The sequence below is a fragment of the Sus scrofa genome, chromosome 6 (genome assembly GCF_000003025.6).
Source record: "Sus scrofa isolate TJ Tabasco breed Duroc chromosome 6, Sscrofa11.1, whole genome shotgun sequence".
NCBI lineage: Eukaryota > Metazoa > Chordata > Mammalia > Artiodactyla > Suidae > Sus > Sus scrofa.
Genome location: NC_010448.4, coordinates 109,431,096 through 109,443,191, shown reverse-complemented (window position 1 = coordinate 109,443,191; position 12,096 = coordinate 109,431,096). Strand labels below are relative to the sequence as shown.

At 41.2% G+C, this 12,096-nt stretch overlaps 1 long non-coding RNA gene across 3 annotated transcripts in view; it reads right to left on the bottom strand.

Annotated features, from left to right (window-relative positions):
- The window catches only part of LOC102159243, a 331,402-nt gene that overhangs the window by 228,115 nt on the left and 91,191 nt on the right, over positions 1-12,096 (bottom strand). For all 3 annotated transcript variants that reach the window (XR_002345454.1, XR_002345453.1, XR_002345456.1), the window contains exon 3: positions 9,856-9,978. This is a non-coding gene — a long non-coding RNA (uncharacterized LOC102159243). The remainder of the gene's footprint in view (positions 1-9,855; positions 9,979-12,096) is intronic.

Genomic DNA, 12,096 nt, shown 5'->3' with positions numbered 1-12,096 from the left:
AAGGGAGTGAGGGGCTGGATTTCTGTTGCTTTGGGAGTTCAAAGACTTATAAATTCAATTATGCCATAACATTTACTCCTCAACTACACGCTCTCTACTGAAGCTCAACAATGTTAGTTTATTAATGCTGTGTAAGGAAGTAGGCTTTGTTTTACCCACTTGACAAGCTAAAATGAATAAAGTCCCAGATTTGACAACTCAAGAGCGTTGACATATAGCCAAAGAAGCAAGACACGTTGTCAAACTAGCTTCTTGATCACAGAGCTCTTTCTGAACCCTAGGAAATATAAAAGGATAGTTACCAAACCTGACATCTTCATTTTCTAAACAAAAGATGGCAACATCTCACAGGCTAACTCCAGAAGGTTGCAGTGGTCACTCTAATAAGGATTTGAGGCTAGTTTGGGACCATCCACAAAGAATGTCCTTATCAGTAAGAGCTGCCTGCTGTACATACAGGATGTGTGAGTGACAGCTGCTTATCTGCCTTCCTTGTTATAAACACTCATTTACTCTTTTGGTATATTTCCAACAGTGATTCTCAACCTTTGATTAGGAGGATCTACTTTAAATTTCATAAAAAGAGGAGATATATAATCCCAGATTGTCTGTTGACATAGAAAATACATGACAAAAAGCTAGTATGAATCCAGTAAATACTCTGCATGAATCTTTCTTTTGTTGATATTAACTACCCCTGCACGCATTTAGAACACATGGTCCATGTGTGCACAAAAGATTTACTGAATTTATAGACAGCACTTGGAATGCATGTGTATTTGTGCACTCTTCGTATTAACTCTGCACCAGCCCCACCCTGCTCCTGCTTCTCTGGCCAGAGCTCAGATGCTTACAGAGCAGAGACATCTCCTTTTAGTCACCCAACTCAAGAAATGACTATTGAAGCCAAAACACTTACATGGATGTTTAAACATTTTCAAGAGATGGCTTATTTTGTTATGACTTTATTTTAAACGCCTGCAGTTTTATATAATAATAGAAAGCTGGAGAATTACTTTATCCTGCTGCTTCCAGTCTGAGCTGCATTAACCAGCTACCTAAGGTATCTGTTGGTTTTAAGGAACAGGCACCCAACAAAGCTAGTTTATTACAAGGACATTTTAAGGATACAGAGTAATAGGATAGGACTCATTTGCAAAGAGTTCAGCCTGCCTCAGGTTCTTATGTCATTTACTAACTGGTATTCTGAAGTAATTCACCAACCACCTCAGAGCCTCAGTTTCTTCACATATGAAATGGAGATAATAAGAGTGCCCGGATCATAAGGCTATTGAGACTACCAAATGCACGTCAAGAGATTAGCCTAGGGCTTGGAACATAGTAATTATGTAATAATGGTTAACTGATAATAACACAATGATAGTAACAGAGGTAGTGGTAAAAGCATAGCTGGACCTTATGGAAACTAAATAAGCTGAGATCAAGTCTCTCTCTTTAGGGGCTGCAGAGTTTCTTTCCAACCTGCTCAATTCTCTTTGCTACAGAGTGTCAGCACCTTCATCTTTGACTCTTCAGTCTCTCAAACTGTGAGAAATAAATGTCTGTTGTTTATAAGCCACCCATTCTATGGTATTTTATCACAGCACTCTGAATAGACTAAGCCATCCTAAATGTTTAATTCTTTCAATTCCAAATTTAAACTTAGGCTTTTCTCTGCTTTCCTGAATAAATTCATTCACTCCATCAACAGTCACTGGGTATTTCATTCATGACTTACCAGAAATAGATTCAGTCCTCTCAAAGACTCTCCCTCACCAAAGCAACGTGCCTTCCCTAACTAGGCCTACTCTTAAGCATTCGCTGGGGATAAGCCACTCACTTGTGACTCATTATCTTTTTTTTTTAAGATTTTAAGGAAGAAATGAAAGGGCAGAAATTTTTCATTAACCCTGAGAAGGAGAGAAAAGAATGGTGAAATCTAGCTCAGAATATGGAAAATTGACCATAGGTTCAATATTCGGTGATGACCCATCACCTTGATACATGATTTCATCATTGTCTCCAGACTCAGTGAACTAAGGAAACAGAATTTTAATACAAACTGGAAATTATCTTGACAGTGAGCAGCCCTATGTTTTTTCAGGATCCTGATGGTTTCCAACTTCAGATGTTAAGTGTGTTAAGTGTGCAGGAGTCAGTATCATTTCACGGGATTAAAAACAAACAAAAAAAAAGTGGACCTCAGAAAATGAATGAACCTCATCTGGAAATTTTCACAAAGACAGTCAAACCAGCAAATACTTTTGAGTACAGAATCAGCCCTGGAATATAGAGTCTAATGGCCCCATAACCCAGAGCAGGCAGCAAGACAGCAGAAACTAAGGCCTGGAGGTACACCCTTGCCCTAGACCTTTGAGGTGTTGGAGAAGTGAGCCGCTGCTGAGGCTGATGGCCAAAACCTAGGCGGGTCAGCGTCAAAGGGTCTCAGGCTTATTTCAGGCCATGAGCTGGTCCTATCTAGGTGAGTGTCCTGGCAGAAGGTAAGAGTTCTGGAGTCATACAGCAGCTCTGCCTTGCCCCAACTATGTGACCTTGAGTCACATTTATTAATCTCTATGAGATAATGGTGTTTTCCCACCTGTAATATGGTGTTATTTAGGTAAATTGCTATAACGCATCTAAAACAATTAGTGCCGTATATGGCACATAATAAGAACTCAACAAATATGCTACTGTTGTTGTTGTTGTTGTTGTGGCTGCTATTAAAAACCAGTGGGTCTAGAGATGCTTCTAATGCCCAGATAGCAATGGGTAGATACTCAATGAATGAATGAACAGACGTATGAACAAATGAAGAAATAAACAGTAGAAGAACTGTCAAAAGGCACTACATAGTTAAGTATGGATTCACTTAATGAATTTTGGAGTAAATCATTTTCTTTCAGTCTCATCTCTCTTCAAAAAAAAAAAAAAAATGTGTTCATGGCATTCCCCATTGTGGTGCAGCAGAAACGTATACAGGAGTTCCCGTCATGGCACAGTGGTTAACGAATCCGACTAAGAACCATGAGGTTGCGGGTTCGGTCCCTGCCCTTGCTCAGTGGGTTAACGATCCGGCGTTGCCGTGAGCTGTGGTGTAGGTTGCAGACGTGGCTCGGATCCCACGTTGCTGTGGCTCTGGCGTAGGCCAATGGCTACAGCTCCGATTCGACCCCTAGCCTGGGAACCTCCATATGGCGCGGGAGCGGCCCAAGAAATAGCAAAAAGACAAAAAAAAAAAAAAAAAGAAACGAATACAACTAGCAACCAGTAACCATAAGGACACAGGCTTGATCCCTGGCCTTGCTCAGTGGGTTAAGAATCCGGTGTTGCCGTGAGCTGTGGTATAGGTTACAGATGCGGCTCGGATCTGGCATTGCTGTGACTGTGGTGTAGGCCAGTGGCTACAGCTCCAATTCAACCCCTAGCCTGCGAACCTCCATACGCCATGGGTGTGGCCCTAAGAAAGCAAAAAACAAAAACGAAAAAAAAAAAAAACAGTGTTCTTTTTTCAAATCTGTCTCAATGTTATACTACGCATATTTTTCAAATATACTTCTGGAACAAAGTTTTTTTAGTGGCCAAAATACTTCAATCAAAAAAATTTTTAGTGGCCAAAATACTACAAACATTAATGTTTAACAAATAAAATGACTTATAAATGGGGAGCAGCAATTATTAATCCTCAATGTCAGGAGAGTTGTTTAAAATGCTGAAATGAGGAGTTCCCGTCGTGGCGCAGTGGTTAGCGAATCCGACTAGGAACCATGAGGTCGCGGGTTCGGTCCCTGCCCTTGCTCAGTGGGTTGACGATCCGGCGTTGCCGTGAGCTGTGGTGTAGGTCGCAGACGCGGCTCGGATCCCGCGTTGCTGTGGCTCTGGCGTAGGCCGGTGGCTACAGCTCCGATTCAACCCCTAGCCTGGGAACCTCCATATGCCGCGGGAGCGGCCCAAGAAATAGCAACAACAGCAACAACAACAACAACAGACAAAAAAAAGACAAAAAGACAAAAAAAAAAAAAAAAAAAAAAAAAAAAAAAAATAAAATGCTGAAATGATTTGCCAAGGGCCCAGAACCCAGCTTGTCACATTCACCCAGGAGCGCAGCTCTTAAGCGATAAATTAGAAACTGGATACACAACTTTGAAGGGGCTGTGTGTCCTTTTTAAATGTCTGTGGAGAACTATTCAAACCAAAGTAGAAATTGAAACACTGCAGAGCCTGGCTGTTTCACAGCAGGTCAGGAGTGGAAGGAGCTGCTGGAAAGAGGCTATATAGAACCAGATAGTAAGTGCGGAGTGATCAGTATCCTAAGCGGAAGAGAAGGTCAAGCTGGTGGAGAGAATCAGACAGCTGACAAAAATGACTGGGAGAACCAACAGGAAAGAAAATGACAGGTATTTCAATCTTGTCCCGTCAAAGCAAAAATTAAGTTAGCAGCAATGAATTAACCATTCTTACGTATTTTTCAAAATACATCACCCATGTGCTATGCAGATTATATGTAGAAAACGAGATGTATGTGTGCTGTTATCTGAGTAGAAGTATCTTAAGATTCAAGGGAACACACTTGTGATTTTAGCCCAGAATCATTCCTTGGACCCCAGATCTGCATATTCAGTTAATCACTTGACTCCCAACTGATCCCAGAAGAGGTGTCACCTTCTTTTTTTTTTTTTTTTCTATTGAAGTATAGTTGATTTACAATGTTGTGTTAGTTTCAGGTGTACAGCAAAATGATTCTGCTATATGCTTTTTCAGATTCTTTTTCCTTATAGGTCATTATAAAATATTGAGTAGGGTTCTCTGTGCTGTACAATAGGTCCTTGTTGGTTATCTATTTTATACACAATAATGTGTATCTATTAATCCCCAACTCCTAATTTACCCTTCTCCCCATCCCCAAACACTTTGGTAACCATAAATTTGTATTCTACATCAGTGTGTCTATTTCTAAACCCATATTTGTATCATTAGTATCATTTTTTTTAGATTCCTCATGTAAGACATATCATATAATATTTGTCTTTCTCTAGCGATAGGTGTCCGCTTTGAGCTTTTGACTTGGACCAACTCAGAGCGTATATTCTCATTACCCATGTTACTATTTCTGCCAAGACTCATCTTCAAGATGCAGGAAAAAATGCACAGAACATTCAAGAAATGGCAAGTATACCAATGTGAGTAGAATGCAAATGCCCACAAAGGAGGAATGGGTGGTGAGGCTGGAAGGGGACATTTGGTTCCAGTGATAGAAGCCCATGAGGCAGTTCAATCATAAGTGGTAGAGATGGGTGCAGTTTGGTCTTCATAGTAGTGGATGATCTCTGTACTAAATACTCCTTTCTAGAATCAATTTTGTGAGTCTACTGTTTGCACACAAGACATTGTTTAAAGTTTTTTTTAATGTAGTACCGAATCTCGAAAATAGTCAAATGTCATTTTTGCCCTTAATTTATCAGCTATTTTATAATAACATCTTTATCCACCTGCTTGTCTCCCAAGAAGAGCATGTTTTTAATTTATATCACACTTTCTCACATAATAATTGATTCATGATTTTATTGCCTCCCTCATTCTGAAAAGAAAACAACTTTTTCTATAAAATACCACATTACTCCCCTCTCCACATGTAGCTGCTCTTCTCTTGTGAATGCAGGGTCACAACCATCCAGGCCCCTGAGTCTCTAAGCCCTTCCATGCCAGTGATCACCACTGCCTGCCTATTTCAGTTTCATGGTTAGTATTCTGAAAGAAAAAATCTGATTCGCTCAGCCTGAGTCAGGCGTCTACTCCTAGTTCAATCAGATTGGAGAAACTAGGCCATCTGGTCTACTGGCTGCAAGGCCCACTCTTCCAGCCAGGACTGAAGGACACTTTTAAAGAACCAGGCATGGGCTGGTCACGAATTACAAGCATGCCTACCATGCTTTTTCAAACAGGAATGCTTCAAGGCAGAATTTACTTGTGGGGGCAGTTTTGTGGATGCTAAAGAACTAATAAAGAAAGAGAAAACCATTAGCACAATTTGATTCTAACTACATTGTCGCTGATGGCAGTTTAATTCTGGATAGGCTCTTACTCCTTAGTTAACCAGAGAGAAAGAGACATAATAATTTCGAGGGTAAATGAGAAGATGGACCATGATTCAGATTATTATCTGATTAAAGTCTTTAGGCCTGAATTAAAATGATATCAGGGGAGAAGAATGTATTTTGAAAAGAAGTTTAGTTTATCCTATGTTATTATTGGGGTCTCCACACCGCTTAAGTTTCAGAGGAGATACCCTCAAGTCCCATTTATTGAACTTGTAAGAAGTTCAATAAATACCTCAGGACCCCTGTGGATTACTAGTCACCTTTGCTCCAGATGTTCCTGCGTGCTCCCAGCAGAGGATGCAAATCACGGCTAGCATCCCTGCCATGAGTTGCAGCAAGGTAACCCTGGAGTGGAGGCTGAGGAGTGGGAGGGCAAGGCCAGCTCCTGGATGAACTACGGCCAAGCCTTAGAGGATATGCAGCATGGCAGAGCTGAGGTGGGGCTGAGTTAGCAGTAGGAGGACCCCTGGCCCTGACCCCACCCCACCTCTGAGTCACAGGAGCTCACACCTCATGGCTCACTCTCATGACATGACAGCAAAGACAATACACATCATTGAAAAGGCCAAATGAACTCCAAAGGAGAGCATGAGGAGCAGCCCATGCATCCTCCCCAGTCACCATGAAGCAACCCTGGTAGACAATCTAAAGGGTGATATGCATATAACCCCTAAACAGTAATTCAGGTCAAGTTTACCAACTTTCTGCCATGAGTGAAAAGGCAAACATCAGAGGAAAATGAAAACCAATAAAGAAAGTGAAGAACATTGCCTTTTTTCCCATTCTGAGTATTTACCTACATACACATACAGCAAAGAGTAGAGAATTCATCTTAGAGAGGGAACCAATCTTTTAAGAGAACAATTTTCTGGACCTTTCTTTGGTTGTAAAAAGTAAGATACCCTGGACATGGTCTGAAAAGATAAGATTAGGAGAAACATTAAAATGTTCCCTATAACAAAGTAACTGGAATTTTATAACTTTCTTCTAAGGACCTAGAGCTTTGAGGTCCTGGCTGAAAAGAAGTAAACTGTGATTAGAAACTGGTCCCAGAAATATGATCAGAAGTTTAGGCCTAAGGACTAAGCAGCCTATGAGAAACATTGCCTTGTTCAGGATGTTTAAGTGCAGTGTGTCTAATCTTTGATTATAAGATAGTCTTTGTTCTAGGCAGGAATATAATCTAAGTCCCCTCCATTAACGGAAAGCCTTCAGGAAAATCCATTAAACACAAAAGCCTTTGGTAGGATTACTAGAGACTTAAAGGATCAACAGTGAAATGATGACCTGCCTTCCAGATTCTGCAGTGTGCAACCTGCACACCCTTACTTGGTAACTCTAACCAATCCAGGACTAGAAATGATGAAATCCTCTTTCCTCTAAGTACATTAGAATAAAATGATCCTCCAGGGCAAGGAAGGCTAAATCATATTATTACTTGGATTAGAGAAGGAATAAAATACATCAAAATGTGAATTAGGGATTATCTCTAGGGGATACAAGGGGTGATTTTGTTTTCTGTATAGTGCCATTGTGCAGTGAACCTGGGTTTGTTTTGCTGCCAGAGAAAATAATCAAGAATCAAAGAAATAATCACACAATATGCAAACAGCAGTGGTGATGGAATGGTTGGCCATGACCAGCCTCTCATCTCTGGACACCAGCCAGAGTTTGAGTCAACTGATGCTCTCCTTGCCTTAGTGATGCCGGGCTCAGGAGATGGGAGGTCTGAGCCCATACCTGGAACCCACGCCTCTAGCTGGGAAGTCTAGAGCCCACACTAATGCCCACAGCAAGGAGGAGAATGCCTGCAGGGCGGTGGTGGTGGGTGGGTGGGAGGGTAGAACTGTGACCAAAGAGACTTAGTGAGGGAACTCAGCCAGAATACCTCATTTTGGGGAACTATACTGAGATATGTGTATTTCCCCATCAGAGACACTCACCAAACTAACTCTAAATCTTAATCAAAATGAGGAGGTATCTTCATATTTTTATCTAATATCTCTTTGGAATGTACTTTCTTTACTCTTCATAAAAATTTTACATTTCAAAATTCACAGGTGTTTTAATCATGCAATTTTCCTCTCTAGAAGACCTCAGAGGTTAGGTGGTATGACTTCTTCTCTTTACGGATTTGCACATTTGAGCCTCAGAGAGGAGAGAAGATGAGACCAGAATTACACAGTAGGTTAGTCAAGACTCTCCAGAAAAACAGAAACAATAGGATGTGTGTAGAGAGAGAAAGAGATTGATGTTAAAGAACTGGCTCGTGTGATTATGGAGGTTGGCAAGTCCAAAATCTACTTGGTGGGCTGGTGGACTGGAAACCCAGAGAAAAGTCAGTGCTGCAGCTCAAGCCCAAAGGCTGCCTACCAACAAAATTCCCTCTTGCTGGGGAAGTCAGTCTTTCGTGCCATTCAGGTATTCACCTGATTGGATAAGGCCCACCCACATTATGGTGGAAAATTTGCTTTACTCAAAAGTCCACTGATTTAAATGTTAATCTCATCCAAAAACACCCTTATAAATATATCCAGAATAATGTTTGACCATATGTGAGGGCACTGTGGCCCATCCAACTTGCTGCATAAAATTAACCATCACATATAGGTAGTTAGAAGTGGAAATGGAATTAAAATCCCAACTTCCCAACTTTCATGTGGCCCCGATAAGACATACTTTTGAAAAAAACAAAAGTCTGGAGTCTTAAATTTTTTAATGCAAGAAGCAGAGGGTAATGAGATGTTCAGCTTAACAAATACACTCATATATATGCTTGAAGTGATTTTCCCTATAATATGGCTACCTGGATACATTTGAAACCCAGAAAGAAATGAAACATTATTTAGACGGAATGAATCTAAGACCTCCAGCTCTATAAATCCCCCATAGCATCCTAACACCACCATAAAACAACATGAATGAAATATGTGTGCAGCCCCTTGACAGCCATGGATATTAGATGCAGAATACTGCAAAATACACAATAGTAACAAGTACACGCACCACCAAACATAAGCTCACAAACGTTCCTGAGACGGCCGCTTCTCATCGTTACTCCTAGACGCTGGGTGTGATTCCTCTAATGAAAAGGAGCACATTAGTGCTCACATTTTCCACATCTCTTATATTTCAATTTTAGCACTTTGAAACTTACCTCCTATGGTCTTTTTTTCCTTCATTAAAGGAAAAAGAGAGTATAAGCTTTGACCTTAACACCTCATTGAGAAGCCAATATTATAGGAGGAGACTTCCCACCTGTACTGCTGTAATTTTCTGGAAGAATGTTTTATTAGCTAAAGAAGTAAAACAACAAGTATTTAAAAGTCCCACCATACTTCTGCTACAATAACATCATTACCACAGCCAACTATGGATTTCAGTTTCAATATCACCTTTTTTCAGGACTTAGGGAGTTCAATCCATTGGTAAACCCTGAGAGACTTGGGAAAAACTTGGAGACGGCAGCTAATTAGAACATAAACTGTTATAAGAATAAATAATTGTACTCCGTTCAGCTCACAAATGTTATCAAGCAGGAAGCAATGGCTGAGATGGACAGACCAACAGCTGCACAATGAATTATAATACTGCAGTTATATCTTTAGCACAGCCAAAACGACGAGACCTCGGGTTAAAACTTCTATCCACTCTGTCTTCAGGACAGAGATCTCAGTTAAGCAATGTCTCAGTCAGCTCAGGACTGCTATAACAAAATAACTCAGGCTAGGAAAACAACAGAAAAGTATTTTCTCACGGTTCTGGAGGCTGGAAGTCCAAGATCGAGGTGCTAGCAGGGCTGGTTTCTGATGAGAGCCCTCTCCTGGGCTTGCAGTTGGCTGCTGAGAATTTCTTGCCATTTCCTCACATGGCCTTTCTTCTGTGCAGATGAAGAGAGAGGGAGAGGGAGAGAGATGTTGATTAATTGATCTATGGTCTCTTCCTCTTCTTATAAGGACACAAGTCCTATTGGCTTAGGGCCCCACTCTTAGGACTTGAGTTAAACTTAATTCGTATCCATGAGAATAGTGGTTCAATCTCTGGCCTCACTCAGTGGGTTAAGGATCTGGTGTTTCTGCGAGCTTGCAGTGTAGGTCACAGATGAGGCTTGAATCTGGTGTGGCTGTGGCTGTGGTGTAGGCTGGCAGCTCCCACTCTGATTCGACCCTTAGCCTAGGAACTTCCCTATGCCACAGGAGTGGCCCTAAAAAGAAAAAAAAATTAAAATATGATTAATAACACACACTTCCTGAGCCTCAGAAATGGTGACACTGAAGGATGTTGTCAAAGAAAACCATGGAATCTCCTTCTCTGGAGGTTTTTCAGATATTGGTAATAATCTTGCTGTAAGGCTTCAACATATGACTTTTTTTTTTTTTTTTTTTGTCTTTTTGCCATTTCTTGGGCCGCTCCCTTGGCATATGGAGTTTCCCAGGCTAGGGGTCGAATTGGAGCTGTAGCCACCCGCCTACACCAGAGCCACAGCAACTTGGGATCCGAGCTGCGTCTGCAACCTACACCACAGCTCACGGCAAGGCCGGATCCTCAACCAACTGAGCAAGGCCAGGAATCAATCCCAAAACCTCATGGTTCCTAGTCGGATTCGTTAACCACTGCACCATGATGGGAACTCCCAACATATTGAGGGGACACAATTCAGTCCATATCAGGCAACATTAACCTACTTAAAATGTTTTTTTCTACTATTTCAACTTTACACAGAGATTTCTTTTCTCCACCTCTTCCTCTTTCTCCTCCTTTCATTCTCTCTTATTTTGTTTCCCTATGATAGATTCTTTCCCATTCCAAAGAAGCTTCATGGTAACTTAGAAAATGTTTTTCTCCTGATATTTTTTTCAAGGCATTAAGTACATGGGTTCCTTTTTTGAATGCAAAAGGAATGACTGACAATTAACTCAGAAGAGCCCCAAAACATATTTTTCTAAATAGTCCCAAGAGTTCATGTTTGCTCTGACTAGATCCAACTCCACACGGCAATAAAAATGAGAGTGGGAATGTCCGTCAGACCCGACTTCAGGGGAGTTACTTATTCCATGTATTTAGCTTATGCAAATTCAACTACATATACTTGGAGGTGGGAGGACATCCTCTCTATACAACGTGATCTCTAAACACAAGGCGTTCAGCATATCTGCTATTCAACCAAAGAAACAGCGATGTGTCTGTCTAGGGAGGAAACTGTGTCCACAAGTAGATGTGCTGACAAACAGCATAAAGATAGTCTAGGACTCTGGTGCTACATTTGATGGGCAACCTGAAGTGTTTTCAAGGATACTTCTGACCCCATGTGATTTCTGTCTGATGATCTGTCTTCCAAAACTAACTGCAAAATGAGACTTAATTTTAAAATGTATCATGACAAGATGTAAGGAAGAAGGTGCGTGTTCAATTGACAAGCCCGAAAAAGATTAGTAAAAATTGCCCTAAATGGAGCAAGGAAGAGATTTCAGGCCTAGGGAACAGTACAAGCAAAGGCAGGGAAGCAGGAATATGGCCAGAAAGGTACTGGAGCCAGGCAAGTCAAAGGAATGTCTGCAGGAATCTCCTAGGGAGGCGTTCAAATGTGGACTCTCCTCAGCTGGACCAGGTTATGGTATGTTAACAAGTTCCCAGGTGGCACCGATGCTGCCGTTCTGGGAACCTCACGTTGATGACAAGAAGATAAAGGAGATCAGCTGGAAGGGTGTTTGTCAAGGGTAGCAAGAAAAAAAGTCAGGGTCATTTGTTGAGGTCACGTTAAATAGGGCCCCGAAAACCAGAGCAAGTTGTTGGATTTGTGGTTCGTTAATACTCTTGATCAGGCAGAGGAACAGAGCAAAGTATTAGCGCGAAAGTCTTAGGAATATGGTCTGACAGAGCTATGCAGGGACTGAGCTGGAAAAGGGCATTTTGAGTTAATACAGAAGGTTGGAAGAACTGGCGTCTCAAGGAGAAAAATTTCACTAAGGAGGGCAAAAATTTAGAGTTAGGAACAGTG